The sequence below is a fragment of the Lissotriton helveticus genome, chromosome 5_1 (genome assembly GCF_964261635.1).
Source record: "Lissotriton helveticus chromosome 5_1, aLisHel1.1, whole genome shotgun sequence".
In the NCBI taxonomy this organism is placed as follows: domain Eukaryota; kingdom Metazoa; phylum Chordata; class Amphibia; order Caudata; family Salamandridae; genus Lissotriton; species Lissotriton helveticus.
This window is the reverse complement of record NC_136065.1, coordinates 496,685,234-496,704,156: the sequence shown is the minus strand read 5'-3', so window position 1 is coordinate 496,704,156 and position 18,923 is coordinate 496,685,234. Positions and strand designations below refer to the sequence as shown.

The following is an 18,923-nucleotide window of genomic DNA, read 5'->3' as shown; positions in this document are numbered from 1 at the left end:
GTGGCGTCCTGGGGCTCCACGTCCGTCACTGGCATCGTAGGCGTCGAGATGACGTCACAGAGAGAACTTAGACGCCACCCAAGCGTGCTGACGTCAGTTCTTTCTTTTTCCACCCCGAAAGCGCAGATCCGGATTGAGCACGTACCTCAGTCATTTTTTGACTACTTTTTGATACTTTTGTCTCGTTCTCTTGTCTCCTGGTGCACGTAGAGATGCCCGGCTTTAAGTCTTGTGGGTTGTGCCGCCGTAATATGTTAGTGGCGGACCCCACAATGTCTGCCTCTACAGCCTGGAGACCTACTATGACTACCGGGACAGTAGAGAATGTCGAGCCATGGCCCAAAGGCCTTGTGGGAGCGGCGCCGGAAGTTGCTGGAGGCCTGGCACTCCTCTCACCACCGCTCCGGGTCTAGAGGCTGTTCGGGGGACCGCTCGCGGGACTAGAACTGTCGGTCCTCGGGCTCTAAGTCTTCACCCTCAGATGTGCTGGTAAGCGAGGCCATAAAAAGATGTCGAAGAAACGAACAGGTTCAAGAGTTTCGTTGCTGCCATGGACAAACTTTTTAGACCTCTGGCTCCCGCCGGCGCGCCTGCGGGCCCCGTGGTCCTGTGTCCAGATCCTGTTGGCCCGGTGGTACCGCCTCCAGCGCCATCCCTGGAGCCACAGGATCAATTGCCCTCGGCTCGGGCGTCACAAGGTGCAGGGCTCCGGCCATGCTGCCGCGGCCGGCTCCTTCTACTCCGGAGCCGGACGAGGACTGGGACGGTTCCAAAGACCCCCTTGCATGGCAATGTGACTCCAAGCTGGATTGGGTGGATGACCTTCAAGATGCGGGTGAACTTGATGTGTCTTCTGACCCGGGGTTTGCCTCCCCTCTGCCTACTATGGAGGAGGGCGCTTCCTACACTATGGTGCTGCGTCGGGCTGCGGAGGCTTTCCATCTCGACCTCCCTACGATGGCCATTATGATCAACCTCCTTACGGAGGTGCTCCAGACGGCGTCTACGTCATTGGATCCATTGTTCCCTTTCAATGAGGCCCTTACCGAAGTCCTCTTGGGCACTTGGTTGCGGCCAGCCTCTGGAGTAAGAACTTTGCTAGGCGTCATCGCCCGGCGCCTGGTGATCCTGCCTTCTTGACCACTCACCCCACGCTTGAGAGCCTGGTCATTCAGGCCTCGACGTCGCAGAGTGCCTTCCCCACGGCTCCGCCGGATAAGGACTCTAAGCGGCTGGACCAATATGGCAAGAGGTTGTTCTCCTCTGCCAGCTTGGGGTTGCGGTTGGTTAACACCGCCTGCTTTTTGGCCCGTTACTCCCACATGGTGTGGGATTCGGTAGCCGAGGTCTTTCCTCAGTGTTCTGAGGAGGTCCAGGCTGTCCTTTCCCGAGCGGTTGCGGAAGGCAAGGATGCGGCGAAGTTTGCCATCAGGTGTGGTCTGGACTCCGCTGATTCGTTGGGCAGGGCGATTTCCACGACTGTGGCGTTGCGGCGCCATGCCTGTTGTGGTCAATCGGGTTCTCGCCCGATGTCCAGGGCTCGCTCATGGACATGCCCTTTGATAGCTCCCGCCTCTTTGGCGACAAGGCTGACAATGCCCTGGAGCGCTTTAAAGACTTGCGGGCCACGGCCAAGTCTTTGGGTCTTTTCACGAAGAGCCCTGCCACGTCTGGGTTTCGTTACTTTCATGGCCAGGGTAAGAGCACCCAAGCACGCTCATCCACTAAGCCTGTGCAGACCCAACCTCAGCACGGACGTGGCTTCCGCAGGGGCGGGTCTGGTAACCAGCGAGCAGGTCAGTCCACTTCCACCTCCGCTGCTTCCGCCTCTAAACCTTCCTAATCCGAGCTTCAGGGAGCACCCCACGCCGGTGGGTGGCAGGGTCCGACATCACCTCCACCAATGGCGCGAAATTACTTTGGAAAAGTGGGTGCCACAGATAATCTGCCAAGGTTACTCGCTCCCCTTTCTGTCCTCCCCTCCAGCCATGCCACCTCGGTACCACCGGCTGTCTGGGGATCATTTGACTCTTCTCCGTCAGGAAGTCACGGCCCTCCTGGCCAAGGGGGCCATTGAGTGCATTTCTGGTCAGGAAGTAGGGAGTGTTGTTATTCCCACTACTTCCTGGTCCCCAAGAAGGACAAGGGGGGCCTGCGCCTCATCTTGGACCTCCGGGACGTCAATTGCTTCCTTCGGAAGGAGAGGTTCAAGATGTTGACCCTGGCTCAGGTCTTGGCTGCCCTCGACCCTGGAGACTGGATGGTAGTGTTGGACTTGTAGGACGCTTATTTTCACATTCCTATCCTGCTGGCCCACCAGCGTTACCTGCGGTTCACGGTGGGCCAAGAGCATTGTCAGTTTGCCGTGCTCCCCTTCGGCCTTACCAGTGCCCTCGGGTGTTCACGAAGGTGATGGCGGTGGTCGCAGCTCATTCGCGCAGGTCAGGGGTGTCAGTCTTCCCCTACCTCGACGACTGGCTGTTGAAGGCGGGCTCACTCCAGGCAGTCATCACCCACCTCCAGACTACGGCCCACCTCCTGCATTTGCTGGGGTTCTGCGAGTCCGGGATATTCAGGCTATGATTCCGCTCTTTCAGCCTCTATCCCGGGTTTCAATCAGGATGACCCTACGGCTTCTGGGTCTGATTGCCTCCTGCATCCTGCTGGTGACACATGCAAGGTGGCATAAGCGGGCTCTGCTGTGGGACCTGAAGTTCCAGTGGGCACAGCAATAGGGCAACCTGTCCGATCACGTCCAGATCTCGGATGGCGCTGCACAGCAGTTGCAATGGTGGCTCACGAATCGCGATTGGGTCAGTGGCAGATCCCTCTCCCTTCCCCAACCGGAGCACACAGTAGTGACGGATGCGTCCCTCCTGGGATGGAGAGGCCACATGGGAGAGGCAGAGATCAGAGGCCTCTGGTCTCCGGCGGAGTCCCGGCTCAATATCATCCTTCTAGAGCTGCGGGCGATCCGGCTTTCACTGAAGGCATTTCTTCCCTCTGTCCGGGAAAGTGTGGTGCAGGTGTTAACGGACAACACCACCACCATGTGGTATTACAACAAGCAGGGCAGGGTGGGGTCCTGAACCCTTTTTCAGGAGGCTCTGCGCCTCTGGACATGGCTGGAACATCAAGGCATTACCTTGGTGGTTCAACACCTGGCAGGTTCTCTAAACGCCAGGGTGGACTAACTATGCCACCGGTGCTTGATGGATCACGAATGGTGTCTGAGCTCGGACGTGGTGCAAGGTCTCTTTCTGCAGTGGGGAGAGCCTTGGTTAGATCTATTTGCCACCGAAGAGAACGCGCAATATCTTCAGTTCTGCGCGTTGGAATTTCCAAGGCGGCACTCGCTCGGAGACGCTTTTCGTCACAAGTGGAGCTGCGGTCTGTTGTACGCCTTTCTGCCTATACCACTTCTTCCCAGAGTGCTGAAGAAGATCAGGCGCGACCAGGCTCAAGTGATTCTTGTGGCTCTGGACTGGGCTCGAAGAGTTTGGAATCCCGCGGTATTCAGTATGAGCATCGATCCCCCGATCTGTCTGCCTCTTCGGGAGGATCTTCTGTCGCAGCAGCAGGGGATGGTCCTCCACCCGATCCTCCCCAGCCTCCACCTCCATGCTTGGAGATTGAGTGGCGACAGTTGACATCTTTCAATCTTCCTCCCGAAGTCTCTGATGTCATTCTGGCAGCCTGGCGTCCCTCCACCAAAACGGTAGACGCCTGCAGGTGGAACAGATTTGTGGCATGGTGCACAGCGAAGGCTGTGGATCCCCTTTCTGCCCCTCTTTCTGAGGTTCTTCTGTTCCTACTCTCTTTGGCCCAGACGGGCTTTGCTCTGGGCACTATTAAAGATTATCTTTCGGCCATCTCTGCCTTTCTACAGCTTCCTGATCAGCCTTCTCTTTTTAAGTCCCCGGTTGTTAATAATTTTCTGAAAGGCATTACGCACTCGTTCCTTCCGTGCCCTTCATAATGCCTCAGTGGGACTTGAACCTTGTCTTGACTTTTCTGATGTGCACTCCCAACGAGCCCCTACATAACTGTCCCTTGCGTTTTCTCACTCTAAAGACGGCTTTCCTGGTTGCTATCACGTCTGCCAGAAAAGTGAGTGAGCTCCAGGCTCTTTCTTCCACGCCTCCTTTCCTTTCTGTTCATCCGGACAAGGTGGAATTCTTTTCTGCCAAAGGTTGTCACGCCCTTCCACATCGGGCAGACCATCACTTTGCCCACCTTCTTTCCGCATCCTTCAAGGGAAGAAGAGAGGCTCCACCATCTGGACCCAAAATGTGCGCTTGCATTCTATCTGCAGCGTACACAGCAGTTTTGGGTGGATGATCAGCTCTTTGTTGGCTACGTGGGCGCCAAAAAAGGTCGGGCGGTGCACAAACGGACCATCTCCCGGTGGGTTGTTCAGTGCATCAAAGCATGTTACTCCTTGGCCAAGAAGGAGCCTCCTGTGGGGCTGCGTGCCCATTTGACCAGGGCAACTGCAGCCACTACTGCCTTGGGACGCGGTGTCCCCTTGCAGGATATTTGTCAGGCAGCTACGGGGCCTCGCTGCACACGTTTACCAAGCACTAATGCCTTGATAGTCCGGTCCGGAGGGACGGCTTATTTAGCCGTTCTGTGCTTCGTGACTTTCTGGTGTAATCTTGTTCGCAGACCCACCACCGGGGTTGGTATTGCTGGGGCATCTATTCTAAGGTAAGGAATCTATCACTAACGTGTCTCTTTCAGATGCACAAGTTACTTACTGGTGTAACGATATATCTGTAAGAGACATTAGTTAGTGATAGATTCCTTACCGCCCTGCCCATCCTCCCCGTTCTGAGAACTGATTACTAGGGTTATGGTCGTCGCCTTTTAGGGCCCTAGTTTTATGCACCAATTGTCAGTATCTTGCATGGCTCTGTGTTTCGGCGCGGAATAGTTGTGTACAGAACTGACGTCAGCGTGCATGGGTGGTGCCTAATTACTCTCCGTGACGCCATCTTGGCGCCTACGATGCCAGTGACGGACGCGACGCCACCTACTGGCGCGCAGAGGTACTGCTAAGCAGAAAAACTTTCCGAATCTACTCCGACGCATGGGGATATTCTAAGGTAAGGCATCTATCACTAACTAATGTCTCTTACAGATATATCGTTACACAAGTAAGTAACTTGTGCGTCACCTCCAAAATCAATAGGTTCAAGCCTTGCAATCAGTGCTGCATTATATGTCTGTTGTGGGCCCTCATTCTTCATGTACTTTGTGCCTGACCTGTTGTCATGTGTCAAAGGCGTTGATTGAAAGGAAAGGCAAACATTTTTGTGCCTCTATTATGGAGAAGTTATACATTCCTTCAGAGTCTCATACAGTGTTCTTTTCGAAACCCAGATAACCCCTTCAGAGAGAACATGAAAAAATTAAGAAAGAGCATCACTCATTTCACCACAATAGGAAAAAAGAGGGAGAAAAACCATCTTCAGACCAGGGTCCTGCTTTTCAGTCCATAATTCCACATATGAGCTTTTTAATGCCAGGACCTATTGTAGGTCAGGTGGAGGCCTTCAGGAAGGCAATGTTGTACATATATGTGCACATTCATCTTTGCCGACTATCAAGGTTTTACCATATCCACTGCCATTGAGCGGGTAGTGTTCTACAATAACAGCTTCCATCTTAACTGAAGTACCAGTCTGAATCTTAAGCCTTCAACCTTGTGAGGCTGAAGTAGCGCCTAAAGCCCTTTATAAAGCTGGCACCTTTGCCTGCTTCTAAAAGGATGCTATAGTCAAATTTGTCGCCACCATTAGTAATTTTATTGGTCTCTGTTTCATCATCTGCACATAAACCACATATTCTGCAGCCTAGTAAGTAGAAGTCCAAATTATATTTAAAGGACAAAAATTTCCCTCAGCTTTATAAAATAGCAATACACATGACATGGGTGTTTTAAGTATAAATCTGATAATGTGAAAAAAGTCAGTAAATCTGTCTCTAATAAGGTATGCATTTAGACTCAAGACAATGTATGAAAGAACTCTGAAAAGACTTGCAAAACCTTCTGACCATTACATGACTAGTTTAAATTTATTTGAGAATGTGCTGTCAAGACATTGATACATGTTTAGGTGGGATGGACTTGCCAATGAAGGGAGCTGAAACAGATTCCTGAACAGTGAAGTATTCTGTGCAACTTTAAGTGCAATCCATGTGCAGGAAAGGGAGACTGCTTGTAGGAAAGTAGATTCCGCTTTCATGGTTACCCCCACTTTTTGCTGGTGTCATTCTGTTTTTCTTACTAGTCTGACTGGGATCCTGCTAATCAGGACCCCAGCCACTGTGTTCTCTCCCTAAATTGGACTATGGTAAGTATTTGGTACCTTCCAAAGTGGCTACTGGTGTATCTTTCTAAGTCCCTAGTATATAGTACTAAGGTACCCAGGGCATAGGTACTCCAGAGGTCTCCCGTGGGCTGCAGCATGTATTATGCCACCCATTATAGACCACTCAAAATGTGACTACAGGCCTGCCATTGCAGCCTTGGTGAGCTAGTGCTAGCACCACTCACCACAGATATAAGTTTCCATATATATGAAGTCAGTGCACTTAAAACCTATAAGTCACCCCTAAAGTAGGCCTTTCCTGTAGGCAGGGTGCCTGGTTATAGGTGTGAGGGTGCCCTGCATGAGCAGGACACCACCTACAGACCTAGAAGTCGATTCTCCTGGCTTTGTAAGTATGGCCAGCCATTTTAGACATATAGTGGACATCAAGTCAATTACGAGATGTCTACCTATATATTGTCTGAATCGAAACCAGTCATGTTTGGATCCCACCCCAACATCGATTCCATTGTTTGATGTAGGATCCCATGTACTGGGGGACTTTTCTGGAGAGCCCCTCTATATTCCCGGTACCAGCCTTTCAGGGCCTAACAACAAATTAGTGCTGCTGCCGAGTGTAGGAGAGTAGGGTCTGCTTTCCTATGGTCACCCCACTTTTTGCTTTTTGCTTCACTGGTTTTCGACTTTAATTTGGCTGTGGGCCTGCTAATCAGACCCACAGCCCTGCTGTTCTCTCTCTAAATTCACACCATGTACTTTAGGTACATCACCAATTGGGAATTAAGTCACTCTTATGAGTCCCTGTACAGTGTACCATAGGTACCCAGGGCATAGGTGCACCCAAGGCCTACCAGGGGCTGCAGCATATCTTATGCCACCCCTGGCTGGCCATCCAAACTGACACAACTGGCTGATCACTCAGCTGGGGCAAGGTTGTGTAATCACCCCTTGCTTAGGTATAGTATTATGTAATCACCCCTTGCTTAGGTATAGTATTCCTATACCTACTATTATATATAGACACATATGCACCTCTAAGTCACTCCTATGGCAGGCCTTGACAATCCTGAAGGCAGAGTGCTTGGTTTTATGTGAGAGGGTGCTCTAGCATGAGCTGAGCCCTTCTGCAGCTTTCGGAACCATGTCCTTGTAGCTGTTCTATGATATAGCCATACCATATACTCTTAAGTGCATTATAATCCTCGCGGTTAATGCTAACTTTGGTTTGGCGTTATCAAAACATGTCGTGTAAGGTGTCAAACACTTTGGAATACTACCCCTTCAGTTTTGGTGGCGGGGGTAGCATTCCACCCTTCTAGAGGGAGAAGACATGTAGTTACTGCTTTACCCTGTTAAAGTTAAACAAATCCTCAGCATCACAAAATGGATGCTGCTGCCACAGACACGAGTCTGACCTCCTGCTGCTGGACGAAACTCCGGCAGGAGAGGCCTGGACAATAGGTTTCCTGCCTAGGGAGGTGCTAGCACCTCCCCAGACAGGCTTTTAGTGTTTTGGGGCAGGGAGGGCTGCAAAATGAGACACTGCCTGGGGCACAGAAGGTGCTCCATGCATAGCCCGGTTCAAACCAGTTGCTGGGGCATTCCAGCCCCAGCTCTGGCGCAAAACTGGACACAGAGAAAGGGGTGTAACCACCCCCTTCTCAGGGTCCACCCAAAGGAGGGACCTAGCAGGTAATCCAGCCCCTTAGATTAGTATAAAGATAGGAGCTGTGTCTAGAGACATTAGATTATCCTGGACTGAAACTCTGAAACGGAACTCTTGGACCTTCGACGTTCGATACCGACTAGAAGACTGAAGACATATCCCTTGTGGTCAAGGAGTGACCACCCTGTGCAAACAGGCACCACCAGTAACTTGCCGGTTTGGTTTGTCGACGCTCCTGCCGGAACCCGAAGACTCAGCGACTCAGGAACTGGCCTTCCAGACTTCTCCGACCCTCATCCACAGCAAAGCTGAGACCCGTGGCGGACACGAGAGACGTGGGACCGGACACCCTGGACTACCTGCTCTTTGCTAAACCTTGCAGCTTCTGAGGCACCCTCGAAGTTGTGCATTGGGGTTTGAGAAGCCCCAGACCCGAGCGCCTTTTGCACCGAAGCACAGCCCTCCACACTCCACGAGTGCCGCGTAGGACCTGCTCCTGCATTTCAGCTTGACGCGTCTTCCCGGTTGCTAGCCCGTTGGCTAGTTAGCCCTCCGAAGACTTTCTTGTGAAACTACACCGCTTGCCTGGTTGCTCCGGGCTTGCTCCAGCTTCCCTGCGAAGAAGAAGCTCCCCGACCTTGCTGGTCTGACCTGAAGCCAATCTTCCCTTCCTGCGTGGATTGCGTTTGCCAAGGCTTGTTGTGTCCAATCCGGATACCGACACCGCAGTCAACTAGCTCCTTCGTGGGACAGCTCGAATCCAGCTCCTGGTCGTCGTCGACACCTCCTGGTCCTCGTGGCTGCAGAGACAAGCTTCAGCTCTTCACCTGATTGCATCTCGACATCGCCTGGTTCCTTCCTGGTCACTGGCTAGTGACCCAGACTCTGTTCCCTCTGCTTTCACGTTATTCTCATCTTCGATCCACCCTTAGTTCCACCCGGTCACTTTTCTCCTGGTCGCCTGCAGCACTTCTTTGCAGCTCTCCATAGGAAACAGCGACGAAACCCGACACGAAAAGACACCTATGCACCCGGCTTCCCTGGGTGAGGTAACTCGAGTACTCTGGTGCTCCCATAGGTGTTAACTCTCGAAGTGTCCTAGTTTAAAAGGGTTTTACCGTAGTCCATCCAGAAGGGTCCTTAATCTACCACTTTGTAACTTTTACGTTCCCATTATAACTCTATGGTAACTCGCGAATGTGTTCCCACACTGCACGCGTCTCCCGTGGGTCTCCTATTTCCTAAACTTTGTTTCCGTAGTGTAGCCCCAGCGATTCCCTAGGCCCTAGGCCTATTTACTATTCCTGAAGTGGTCCTTATACCACTTACTTAGTATATGGTTCGTGAGGCCCATAGGGCAGAATTGTATTTGTGCAACTTATAGTATTCTAAATGAGTAACTTGTAACGTATCTCGAACTCTGACCTTATAAAGAGTGCAGAGGGGTTGTGTTAGTAATAATACATATATATTTGATATATACCTCGTGTGGTGTCCTTTCATTTGGTATTCAAGGGATTATATATGGTAAAACAGCTGGCTTCACATGCTCTTTGAAGTTTTAGCCTAAGACTGCTGGTCCATGCTACCACTAGGATAGCTGATCTATAAGGTTGACTTTACAACCACCATGATAAGGGTCGTTTAGACTGGTGCAAGGTGCCCACTAGTATAGTGGACAACATATGCCAGGCTAACTTCTCACAAAGGGTAGTACTATGCTTACCTAAATGAGGTTCTAAAATATGCAAAAACTCTGATGTATAGAGGACCTAGGTCTAGGGGGCCTGTAAACCAGAATGCCAGGAAACTAACTAATGGAGTTGATCTTACTAAAGAACTGTAATGCTTCACAAAGAGTCAAACTCTGCACTGGCTCAATAAGACAGGCACAGGTGGATTTAAAAATGATAGCACGCCGACCTCCCACTCTCCCCATCCTCCTTACATAAGCATGGTAAAGCCTGGTGGGATAGCGTCCATCAAATCTGGACCGGACAACCCCTAGCCTATGTTTCTGTGATAAATACCCAATCAGGGTCATGAGTTAAAATGAATTCCGCAACTTCAACTTTATTTTTAATAAGTGAGCGAGCATTGATTATAAAGCCCTTGAGACAAGATTTTACCGATGGAGTTTAATTTTACTAGGGCAGTGGTAACAATGTGAGAAGAAGAAACCAATGGAGTGACCTTAAAACCACATGAGGAGCACATGCAGTTATAATTATGATAGAGTTCATTAAACTCCATAGAGAAAGGGTATTGTAAAACATTACTGCTGTAACTTAAAAGCCGCTCTCTCGAGTACATAATACTGGTAGTCTTACCTGGAGAAAAATGGGCAGGTGTTTTAGCACTAGGCGCTGTCCAGGTATGGATGGGCTTGCCTATGGCTTGCCGGTCGGGCATCCACGTCCTCTGGTGATAAGACTACTCTGGTCTTCGATGGAAGGTTAGTTTTACATCAGTCTGTTGCAGTTATCGGCCATTCTTCAGGTGCTGAAGGCTTGATTGCCCTCTATCAAGGGGAGGCTCACAGAAAACACTATTGCCATGTGATGTTGTAACAAGCAGGGAGTAGTGGATTGTTGTGTCTGTACCAAGCAGCTTTGCATCTCTGAAGTTGGTTGACGCATAGGGGCATTTGCCTGGTCGCAAAGCACTTAGAAGTGCCATTGAAGGCTCGAGTGGATGAGCTAAGCAGGTGGTGTCTAACAGATCACTAATGGTGGCTACATCCTAAGGTGGCGCAGGGCATCTTCTGATAGTGGAGAGAACCGTTGCTAGATTTTTTCTCCACAGTTGAGAACACACAATGTCAAAGGTTTTGTGAATTGGCTTTTCGCTAGGAAATACACCTACCCTCTTTTGCCCTAAGTTCTGAAAAAGATCTGGAACAACCAGGCCCAAGTTATCCTAGTGGCTCTGGATTGAGCCAGGAGAATGTTTTAGCAGGAACTTATGGCATGATCATTCGCCCTCTGATTAGGCTTCCACTTCAAGAGCCTCTTCTGTTGCAGCAGCAGGGCAAGGTTCTTTCTGTGCAGTCTACACCTCAATGCGTGGAGATAGAGCACTGGCAGTTACCTGTATTTGATCTGGTGCCTCAGGCCGTGAATGGCATCCTCACCACCACACGCCCTTCCACAAAGTCCATTTATGCTGGGCACCTGGACAGATTTATGGCTCCGTGTCGTATCCGCAGGATTTATCATTTACAAGCCAAGCTGTCAGATGTTCTTTTGTTTTCTCTTTGGCCCACCAAGGCCTTGCAGTGGGGACTGTTAAAGGTTATTTGTCGACCATTTCATCCTTTTCTTCTTTTGCCGTATCAACCCTCTCTTTTTAACTCACCTGTTGTGATGACATGTTTGCTCCCAAAACGTTTGTGATGCCACAGTTGCACCTTAATTTGCTCTTAACATTTCTCATGTACGTGCCCTTCGAACCAATGCATAGCTGCTAACTGTGTTGCTTGACTTTCCAGCCTATCTTCCTCATCATGGGTGCGCGTGAGTAACCTTCAAGCAATATCAGTGCAACCACCCTACTCCACCTTTTTCCAGACGACTTGGACAGCTTTCTTAGCTAAAGTTGTGACTCCTTTCCACGTTGGGCAATCTATTACCCTGCCTGCGTTCTTTAGCTGACTCACTCCTCAAAAGAGGAAGAAAACCTTGATTGGCTAGACCCCTTTTTGAGTGTTTCTTTAAAACAAAAGGGAAGGCTGCACAGAGGAGGACTCTGTGCAGGTGGATTGTCCTCTGCATCAAGATTTGCTACGCACTGGCAAAGAAGCAGCCTCCAGGTCTGAAAGACCAGTCCACCAATGCAAAGGCTGTGGTCATTGCGTTGGCGTGTGGGGTGCCTGCCCTTAACATCTGCCAGGCTGCGATATGGGCATTGGGACAGACGTTCACAAAGCAATACTTTCTTGAAAGGGCATTTCGCCAGTTAGGTCCTGCAAGACTTTTTGATCTGAGCCCACTCTACAGACCCTCCACCTTGGGGAGATACTGATTTGATATCTATTCTAAAGTGAGGAATCTTCCTTTAGAAGAATCCATCAGAAGAATACGTTACTTTAGATAGCACTCTTTCTGATGAGATTCCTCACACCCATTCCTCATCCCCATTCTGTGGAGTCACCCCTTAAGCTTCCAGTAAGGTCCCAAAGTAAAAACCTGCACACTGATGCCAACAATTATTCATTCTCTGTGTCTCAGGGCATGGAAAACATAAGCAAGAAACAGACCTAAATGGCAGGGATGGCGCTTAAATGCCCATCCGCTCCATCACATCCACAGAGGTGCGAAGTCAACGCAGAGCCGCACAGCACCACAGTGGCAAGCGGGAGCATTGCTGGGATAAGATTCCTTATCCAGCCGGGGGAGTTTTATAAGGTGAGAAATATGCAGTTAGAGTATCAAACCAAAAGGGTGTTACCGAAGGTAAGTAACTTGTTCATCTAGGTCTCCCTGCAGAGTGCCTGGAGGCATTGATTAACTCTCAGCAGGATCTACCAATGCCACTTAAAAGAAGAAATGGGCATATACACCATTTGCAGAATAAGCTACTCAACCCGTTACCCCACCTGCTTGGCCTACCCAAGTCAGACCTTTAGCATTCATCTATACGTGTGTACTAGGCAGCAAAATTCCAGTACAGGAAGTTGCATGCTTCCAAGAATAAGAAGACCTGCGCTGCGCTGAGGAGGGAAGTCATTGTGGTGTTCACCAGTCTCCTGGTGAACCTATTTAAACCTGTGCATGACTGGATGCTTAAATTCCTCACATGAAATAAGGCATTTATGGCAGCTGTCGCCTCTGCCAAGATCGTTGGCAAGTTAAGGAGCCTTAACTTAAGCTCCATTCTGACAAGATCACTTTCAGGCCGCACCCAAGGTTCATATTAAAGGTGGTTTCCGAGTTCCACTTCTGCCAAACAGTATCTTTGCAAGTGTTCTTCAAGTGCCTAAGCCTAGCGTGTAGATTGTGCTCTATGCTGTGGCTGTTAAGAGAGTGCTCAGCTACTTTTTTAGAAAGGACTACTATGCTGAAAACTGCAACCCTACTCCTTGTGGCCTTTTGACAGTACCTGCTGGCCAAGCAGTGACCAAAAGCCACCATCTGCACATTAATGGTTAGTCTTTTTGTTCTAAATGGAGAAAAAACAACTGCCAGAAATGCGATGACCCATTTGATGAATGGAGTACCATGTCAACAGTATTTTTGTTATACACACCCCTAATAGAAATCTTTGAGCACTTACTACCTGGATGCTGGTGCCAAATCTGATACTGCAAGGGCTCTGAAAAACGAGTTTTACTGATGAGGCAACTCTTCTATCTTATGGACATTCACCGCCTGGTATTCTACTCAAATAGCACCTCCATCAATAAGAGAATCAGGTTTTAGAGAATACGTTACTTACCTGTAAATTGGTTCTCCAGCATTGTGATCTTTTATAGATTTCATTTGTGTCCCTCCCTGCCTCTCCGGAGAGTTATCATCTCTGTGATGTTACATGCTTAATTATACGTGGTAAGAAAGTCTGAGAAAGTGAGGGGCCAGAGGGATGTGTCACTGCAAAGCAGAGCGGTATTGCTTAAATTTAGGTTAACTAACTGTAGAAAGGAGCCATTTGCGTACCTAGTGTTTAAAGACACGCTGCATGTTTTATGATTTTATTTACTGGAGGATATCTGAAAGAAACAGGTTAGTATTAGATTCCTTACCTTAGAATATCCCCAGGCGTCAGTCTGGATCCGGAAACTTTTGCGTAGCAGTACCCCTGCGCGTCGGTAGGCGTCGTCTGCAGGCGTCCCCTGCGGCTCCGCGTCCGTCGTCGGCGTCGTGCGCCGTGATGACATCGCTGGAGTATATAGACGCCGCCTCCGCGCGCTGACGTCAGTTCTTCTTTTTTCCGCGCCAGTTAGCGCAGATCCGAAGAGCAGTACTCCGGTCTTTTGACCAAAGTTTTTGGATTCTTTCTAACTCTAAGGTGCCGATAGGATGCCCGGGTTTAAGAATTGTGACGGGTGTGACCGCACGATGTCGGTCACGGACCACCACCGACTCTGCCTCCGGTGCCTGGGCGCGGACCACGACGTGGAGTCCTGCGTCGACTGCTGGGCCTTGACGAGTAAGGCTAGACGGGAGCGGTCCCGCAAGCTACTCGAGCTCCGGGTGTCGGCCCCGCGTCAGGAGCGGTCCCGGTCCGGCCGGAGGTCGAGGGAGCGGTCGAGGGAGCGGTCGCGGAGCCACCACGAGCGCTCCGGAAGTCGTCACCATTACTCTGGTTCCTCAGGTAAGAGGCACAAGAAGTCGGGGCGTCGTCATCGTACCCCCGACTCCCCCCGACGCTCGCGCGATGCGGCCGGGGGTTCGGGTGGCCCCACCCCCGCGGCTCCGCGTGGGTCGCCGGCGGCTCCATACCCGACGGTCCCTGGGCAAGGCGCGTCGCGCGAGGAGATAGAGGAGTTCCTCATGGCCATGAGGGCGCTGTCTCCTCCGACGGGGCCTACGGCGCCTGCGGGCCCGGTGGTCCCGTCCGGGGGCCCGAGCGGTTCGGGTGCTCCTGCCCCGACGCCGTCGGGTGCTCCGGCCCCGACGCCGCCGGCGGCTCCGGCCCTGGCGCCGCTGGGCCCTTCAGGGTCGACGCCGGCTGGTTCACCGGCCTCTCCGGCGCCGATTCCATCGGGGCAACCCATGGTGCCGCCTCCGCGCGGCGCCGGGACTCCGACGCCAGCTCCGGCCGGCGTCGGGGCTCCGGCGCCGGCTCCGGGCGGCGCCACCCCCATTCCCTCTCCTACTCCGGACGCGGAGTCGGACCGGCGTCGTCCGACGCCGAGTCCGGCGCCGATGGGGCCCATTGACCCCGTGGAGCCGGTCTACATCATTGACTCAGAATATGGTGAGGATGCAGATTATGGAGAGGGTTGGGAGGGGTCTGAGGACCCTCTGTCACGCGAGTGTCAGTACGACGTGGACTGGACAGGTGACTTGGGTGATGCCAGTGGTCTGGACGATTCTCCTAACCCTGGTTTTGTCTCGCCTCCTACTGTGGCCTCGGAGGCTGGGGCTGCTTATTCAGTGGTGTTGATGAGGGCTGCCAAGGCCTTGCGCCTTGAGCTCCCCGTCGCGTTCGTGAGGCCTAACATCCTCACTGAGGTCTTCAAACCGCAGTCATGCCCACAGGAGCCTCTGCTGCCGTTCAACGAAGCCTTGACAGACGTTCTTTTGGGCACGTGGTCCAGGCCCGCTTCAGGTTCGCCTGTTGATAGGAACGTGGCCAGACGCCACCGTCCGTGTCCGGATGACCCCAAGTTCCTGTCCACCCATCCCACCCCTGAGAGTCTGGTGATCCAGGCCTCGACTTCCCAAACCGCATTCCCGTCGGCCCCGCCCGACCGGGAATCTAAGAGGTACGACCAGTATGGGAAGAAGGTCTTTTCGTCCCTGAGTCTGGGACTGCGGTCTTGCAACACCGCATGCCTCTTGGGCCGCTACACCCACTCTCTGTGGGATACGGTCGCGGAGTGTCTGCCACAATGCCCGCAGGAGGTACGGGCAAAGCTCGGTCAGGCTATGATTGAAGGCCGAGACGCAGCACGATATTCCATCAGGTGTGGTCTCGATACGACCGACTCGCTAGGCAGAGCGATGTCCACGACGGTGGCGATTCGTCGCCACGCCTGGCTGAGATCCGCCAACTTTTCGCCGGATGTCCAAAATACTTTGATGGACATGCCGTTTGATGGCAGTCGCCTGTTTGGCGACAAAGCGGACCACGCGCTGGAGCGCTTCAAGGACTCCAGGGTCACGGCCAAGTCCTTGGGTCTCTCGACCCAGCGCCAGCAAACGGGTTTGTTTCGCTCCTTTCGTGGCCACGGAAGGGGCGGTCCCACACGTGCTGCCAGCCACGCACCGCAGAACACTTCTCAACGCGGTGGCGGCCGTGGATTCCGCCGTGGAGGCGGTCGGGGACAGCGGCGAGGTCAGGCCACACCTCCCCCCGCAGCATCAACCTCCAAATCCTCCTAGTCCGAGCTTTCAGGCCCATGTGACGCCAGTGGGTGGCAGGGTTCGCCATCACCACTCCCGCTGGCGCACCATCACATCGGACAGGTGGGTGCTGCAGCTCGTCCGAAGGGGCTACTCCCTCCCCTTCGAGAGAACTCCTCCAACCATGCCACCGCAGAACCACCGTGTGTCGGGGGACCACTTGACACTTCTGCAGGAGGAAGTTACGGCCCTCTTGGCCAAGGGGGCCATCGAGCGCGTTCCTGGGCCAGAAGTAGGGTGTGGTTGCTATTCCCACTACTTTCTGGTACCCAAGAAGGACAAGGGGGGCCTACGTCCTATCTTGGACCTACGGAACGTCAACGGCTTCCTCCGGAAGGAGAAGTTCAAGATGTTGACTTTGGCTCAGGTCTTGGCTGCTCTGGACCCACAAGACTGGATGGTGGCGTTGGACTTGCAGGACGCGTATTTTCACATCCCCGTCCTGCCGGCCCACCGACGTTACCTGCGGTTCACGGTAGGCCACGAGCACTTTCAGTTTATCGTGCTCCCATTCGGCCTTACCAGCGCCCCACGGGTGTTCACGAAAGTGATGGCGGTGGTCGCAGCTCATCTGCGCCGGTTATGGGTTTCAGTCTTCCCCTACCTCGACGACTGGTTGTTGAAGGCGGGCTCGCCCCAGACAGTCGTCCACCACCTTCAGATGACGGCAGACCTCCTGCACGAGCTGGGGTTTTCCGTCAATGTGCCGAAATCACACCTGTGTCCCACTCAAAAGCTCCTTTTCATCGGAGCGGTTCTCGACTCGGCGCAGTTTCGGGTTTATCCTCCGGAACGGCGGGTCCGGGATATTCAGGCTCTGATTCCAATCTTTCAGCCGTTATCCCGGGTTGCGGTCAGGTTGACGCTGCGGCTGCTGGGGCTGATGGCTTCCTGCATCCTTCTGGTGCATCACGCCCGGTGGTGGATGCGGGCTCTGCAGTGGGACCTGAAGTTTCAGTGGGCCCAGCATCAAGGCAACCTATCCGACCATGTCCTGATCTCGGAGGGCACTGCGAGACAGTTGCAGTGGTGGCTTACGGACCGCGATTGGGTCAGAGGCAGATCCCTCTCCCTACCCCAACCGGAGCACGTAGTTGTGACGGACGCGTCCCTCCAGGGCTGGGGAGGCCACTTGGGAGAGGCGGAGATCAGAGGCATCTGGTCTCCGGCGGAGTCCCGGCTCCATATCAACATGTTGGAGCTGCGGCGATTCGCCTAGCACTGAAGGCATTCCTCCCCTTTGTCAACGGGAGTGTAGTGCAGGTGTTCACGGACAACACCACCGCCATGTGGTACTGCAACAAGCAGGGCGGAGTGGGGTCGTGGACCCTTTGCCAGGAGGCTCTGCGTCTCTGGCAATGGCTGGAACGTCAGGGTGTGACTCTGACGGTTCAACACCTGGCAGGTTCTCTGAACGCCAGGGCGGACGAACTCAGCCGTCGGTGCTCGGTGGATCACGAATGGCGTCTGAACTCGGACGTGGCGAAAGGCCTCTTTCTGCAATGGGGAGAGCCTTGGTTAGATCTATTCGCCACAGAAGAGAACGCGCAATGTCATCAGTTCTGCGCGTTGGAGTTTCCAAGACGGCACTCGCTCGGCGACGCCTTTCGGCGCGAGTGGAGTTGCGGTCTATTGTACGCCTTTCCGCCTATACCACTTCTGCCCAGAGTGCTGAAGAAGATCAGGCGCGACCGGGCCCAAGTTATCCTTGTGGCTCCGGACTGGGCTCGAAGGTACTGGTATCCCGAGCTACTCAGCATGTCAGTCGGTCCCTCGATCCGCCTGCCCCTTCAGGAGGACCTTCTGTCGCAGCAGCAGGGGACGGTCCTCCACCCGAACCTGTCCAGTCTCCACCTCCATGCGTGGAGATTGAGCGGCGACAGTTGAGGCCATTTGACTTGCCTCCTGAGGTTTGTGATGTGATTCTGGCAGCCAGGCGTCCCTCCACAAAGTCGGTATACGCCTGCCGGTGGAATAGATTTGTGGCATGGTGCACAGCAAAGGCTGTGGACCCTCTTTCTGCCCCTCTTTCCGAGGTTCTCCTCTTTCTTCTCTCTCTTGCCCAGCAGGGCTCTGCTCTGGGCACTATCAAGGGCTACCTTTCTGCCCTTTCGGCCTTTCTACGGCTGCCTGATCAACCTTCTTTGTTCAGGTCCCCTATTGTAACAAGATTCTTGAAGGGCATCACGCACATGTATCCACCTGTTCCGTTCGTGATGCCTCAGTGGGACTTGAACCTGGTTCTGACTTTCTTGATGTGCGCTCCCTTTGAGCCGCTTCATTCCTGTCCTCTCCGTCTCCTGACTTTAAAGACGGCCTTCCTGGTTGCCATCACCTCTGCCAGGAGGGTGAGTGAGCTCCAGGCTCTTTCTGTCAAACCTCCTTTCCTGTCAATTCATCCAGACAAGGTGGTTCTGAGAACTAGACCTTCTTTCCTGCCCAAAGTAGTCTCTGCTTTTCACATCGGGCAGTCCATCACCTTACCCTCCTTCTTCCCGCCTCCGCATCCTTCAAAGGATGAAGAGCGGCTCCATCGTCTGGACCCAAAACGTGCGCTTTCATTTTATATGGATCGCACACGCCAGTTCCGGGTGGATGACCAACTGTTTGTTGGCTACGTGGGTGCGAAGAAGGGAAGGGCGGTACATAAACGGACCATCTCTCGGTGGGTCATTCTGTGCATCAAAGCGTGCTACTCTTTGGCTCGGAAGAAGCCTCCTGTTGGGCTGAGGGCCCATTCCACTCGGGCCACGGCGGCTACTACTGCCGGGGAGTCCCTTTGCAGGACATTTGCCAGGCGGCTACGTGGGCCTCGCTGCACACCTTTGCGAGGCACTACTGCCTGGACAG

General features: G+C 52.8%; 1 protein-coding gene across 2 annotated transcripts in view; it reads left to right on the top strand.

Moving 5' to 3' along the window:
• VPS13D (vacuolar protein sorting 13 homolog D) overlaps positions 1 to 18,923 on the top strand; it is a 2,979,414-nt gene that overhangs the window by 1,950,603 nt on the left and 1,009,888 nt on the right. The gene's annotated exons all lie outside the window — the stretch shown is intronic.